The 3,984-nt window shown below is 41.0% G+C and overlaps 1 pseudogene; it reads right to left on the reverse strand.

Moving 5' to 3' along the window:
• Nucleotides 1–1,547: 1,547 nt before the first annotated feature.
• Nucleotides 1,548–2,076, reverse strand: LOC123399070 (annotated as a pseudogene).
• Nucleotides 2,077–3,984: the final 1,908 nt, after the last annotated feature.

A 3,984-nucleotide genomic window follows, 5' to 3' on the forward strand; every position in this document is an offset into this window, starting at 1 on the left:
CATTTTCTAATACTCGGTGGTCGATTGCATAGCTAAAATGGCTGAATCTCTCCTCCACGACTTGCCATCATCGTGCCTTGTTGTTGCTGGTAATCTACAAACATAGAAAATTCAAATAGACAATTCCTCCATCAATAAATCCAATATCTCATCAATTTTCAAAACCATACAAATCAATATTTTGCTAAATGAACCAGCATGGAGACGATTAAAGATAATTGATAATGTAGTGGTAGCAGAATTAATCAAATAGGCACCACCATTCTCATCTTGTCTTGGTTGTGAAGTTGGTGAGAGTGGCATATCGTAAGTTCCAACTTAGTAGCATGGTACTGTTCTAAAGTTTTGACAAGTGCAGTTGGAGATGAACGATTTGAAAGTAATTGTGTCTTAATGGGTCTGAATAACCAAAGTGTTATTATTATTTAATTTTTCAGATGAAGGTTGCAGCCAAATGCCAGCTGATTCTGCAGATCTAATAGATGAGCCCTCAAATTCACGCTACTTGATCAAGCTGACGGTAAGTTTAAAATTTCTCAGTAAATACATTTAGAGCAGTTAAAACAACCTTTCATACAATTTGAAACTTCTTATAATTGTGGTTATATCAAACATATTTGTCACAGGGCTGCTTGTGATATTTTTTCCGCATTATTCCTTACATGGGTGCTCGCAGTTGCATCGTGATTTCATTAGCTAGTTCTTTTTTCCTCCTCTTTGTCCATCTGTTCATGTGGTGCATCTACCAAACAGAGGTGCATCTCAGATCATCATACTACCTATCAATAGCAAGTTCAGAGATCTATTTTGAGAGGGAAGGCCTGCTGGGAGTGTGTCTGAAACTGAAAACACTTTAAATATGGCATGCCATCAGACAATTATTATTTGCTAGCATGTTACACCATGGCATTTGCGAAATAAAAGGTGTTCTACACTATTTGGAAGCATAAATTAAGCATGTTGGCGGCCTGGGCGGAGCGGTTTCGCGCACTCGACGGCGTCAACGAGGTGATGCCGGATCCGCAGAGGCTGCTGGAGTACAACCTGATGAGGCGAGCTCGCTTCGGGCTGCCGCTGACGCCGCCGCCACAACACCAATAGATATAAATCTCTCTATATAAATAAGGCCAGTATCAGGGCTACTCCTACACCATGTGCAAATAGCCTGTACCAATAACCGAGCATATATCCCTACTCTAGTACGACATGTATTCTACCTTCTGTAATGCACTTTCTCTACCGTAACATGGTAATTTAGTGAATACCGTTTGCCCCTAATGGTGTACGGGTTGAGATTCTCTGTTGTAACATCCTTGGCACTGTTATTGGCAACATCATGTGCTGAATTTGATCTCAATTCAACAATTATGCACTATCATAAAAAATGTATAAAACATGTATTCCCAAAATCATCTAGATACAGTGAAGAAAATCATCTCATCTTGAAAGGAGAAGACCACATATATAATGAACAACGTGACCCCAAAAATCCTCTCAAGTTTGAAGATATCCCAGTGGCAGCACAATATGTGAAACTAATCATCATTACAAAATCAAAAGAAAACAATATTGGCAGCAAATATCAGTTTCAAAGTGGCGACTGATATTTGATACCACAAGGGACCTTTCGATAATTCTAAACAAGCTACATATCCTCAATGTCTTGCTCAGATGATGTGGGGCGACCTTCATACCCCAGTTTTGCTCCTAAGCTTCCTGTGATAACGCTGAATTTCAGCCGTATCTCCCTCATCATGCCTTGAAGCTGCTCATCCTCTGGATCAGACAAAGGATAGTTGCTCACAAGTGCTGCTAGTTGCTCCATGTATTTCCTCACCCTAGCTGAGAATGCATCTTGATCGAGGCGAATTACTGACATCCACACATCCAAGCAGCCCTACCCATTTCTATAACCCTCTTGATAATGTGTCTCATCTAAGGCTAATGCTGGTTCAAGAAAATCCATGGTATGAAACAAAGTCTAATATCTTCCAACAATATTCAGTTTGCAAAGATGTAATTCCAAGAAATCTGCTCCATCAACAAAATAAAGGTTGCAGCAGTCAGTAACTATATAAGTACATGTTATAGGTAAAGAGAAAAAACTCATGATTGAAAGTAACGTTATAGATCAAGGGAAATTATACTCTTGCTAAAATATAAACTAAATGTTGCTGCAGATTGAATGAAGACAATACAAATGATTGATTAAAACTCAACAATAAAATAACTTCGAAACATTACACACGAAAAAGTGAAAGTAGTCCTAACTTCAATCCCCATTCTTCCTTTGCTCCTACAGGGATAAGTAGGGAATTTATCCTCCCACTGTCTAATAGATACGTACGTTTTATTTTGTTCTAATAAGTAAGACTCTATATTCTGCAGGTTATATGGTACTAATGACTACGGGCCACAAATAAAAACAGCAAGGGCTACATTCTACAGCCACTCCATATCATACCTCGTTTATCAGAGATCCCTCCTGTTAGATAAAAGGTAAATTTATATGGCCCCAAAACAAAATATGTTGTCTACAAGTTACTATTTTATCAGCATCGTGATTATCAGGACGCAACATTCCTATCTCAGAGTCACAGTCAGTCAGTCATATAATCATGTGTTTGACAAAAGAGGGGATGCCCATAATCAAAATCTGGTTGCTCTATCCATCAAATAGTAACACGCAAAAACCTAGGCCCCCCAATCTTATATCATGAGAAGGAGGGATTTCCTCCAAATTGATTTTCTTCTTCCTTCTATCCTAAACCGTCTTACAGTTCAACGAACAACCGAATGCCTAAAATCTAAACTTAAACAGAACTTCTATGGTTAATTTCATCTGTACAGCAGTGCGTACACCTAATCCAAAAGGGGGAGGAAGTAGGGGGAGTGACTGCCGACGGGCCGCAGCCGGCAGACCGACGGCGAAGATCAGAGAAACACCATAGTACAATTATTTGGAAGAGAAATCATAGGAGGGAGCTCACCGCAGTGTGCGCGCACCTTCGTCTTGCGAGGACGATGTGCGGGGTCTCGGCCATGAGCTTCTCGCAGAGATGGGAGCCGATGAAGCCGCCGGCGCCGATCATGCAGATGGTGAGCGGCGCCACGGCGCCGCCATCCAGATCCACCCTGCCCCCGCTCGCCATGCTCTCGCTCCCCCGGCGGTCGCGCGGTGCGGTCGGGTGGACGGTCGGATCCGGGACGGGAAATGCGCGCGGGGATCGGGTCTGGTTGGATTTGGGCTGGGATTATCTTTCTAATCCGGCGGCGATGTCGGTGGTACGGCGGGCTTCGATGGGGTGGTGCCGGTAGCTGACGGCCGCCTGGGGCAGGACGGGAAAGGTGCGGGACGAGGAAGATGACTAAAAACAGGACTGCGGGTTGATTCCGAGAAAACAGAAGGGTTTTTATGTAAAAGTGGCGCGACGGACGCCAAAAGCACTATGTGCTTTATTATTAGGGAGAGATAGGCGCTGATACGGGAGCTCCTATTCAGCGCGCGTTGCGGCAAATTGTTGCAGCTTCGCAAAGGCAACTGAGCGATCTTAGCGGCTCAGTAGGCATGAAGGTACAGTAGCATTTTCTGAATTTATTTTCTTTTTGTTACTTATTCAATTTTCTATTTACTTTAATTCCTTTTCCTTCTCTTCCTTGTTCTTCAAAATTTTATTTTATTTCTTAATTTAAAAAAATGTTCAGAAGCTCAAAAAGTGTTCCAATTACTCACAAATTCAAAAAGTGTTTAACTGTTTCAAACAAATTTTCACCTTTCATGATGTATTAATAACTTTTAAAAATGTTTGAGATTTTAAAAAATATCATGTTTTCAACTTTGTTTGGGTGTTTCATCAAATGTTTTCACAAACTTAAATTTCGATTTTGTTTCTTAAAATACTTTGTTTGGAAACTCCTCGACACTTCTTAAAGCACGATCATTTTATAAAAATCATGCACAAATTTTGAAAAGAAGAACAAATT

This window comes from Hordeum vulgare, chromosome 5H (assembly GCF_904849725.1).
Source record: "Hordeum vulgare subsp. vulgare chromosome 5H, MorexV3_pseudomolecules_assembly, whole genome shotgun sequence".
In the NCBI taxonomy this organism is placed as follows: Eukaryota; Viridiplantae; Streptophyta; class Magnoliopsida; order Poales; family Poaceae; genus Hordeum; species Hordeum vulgare.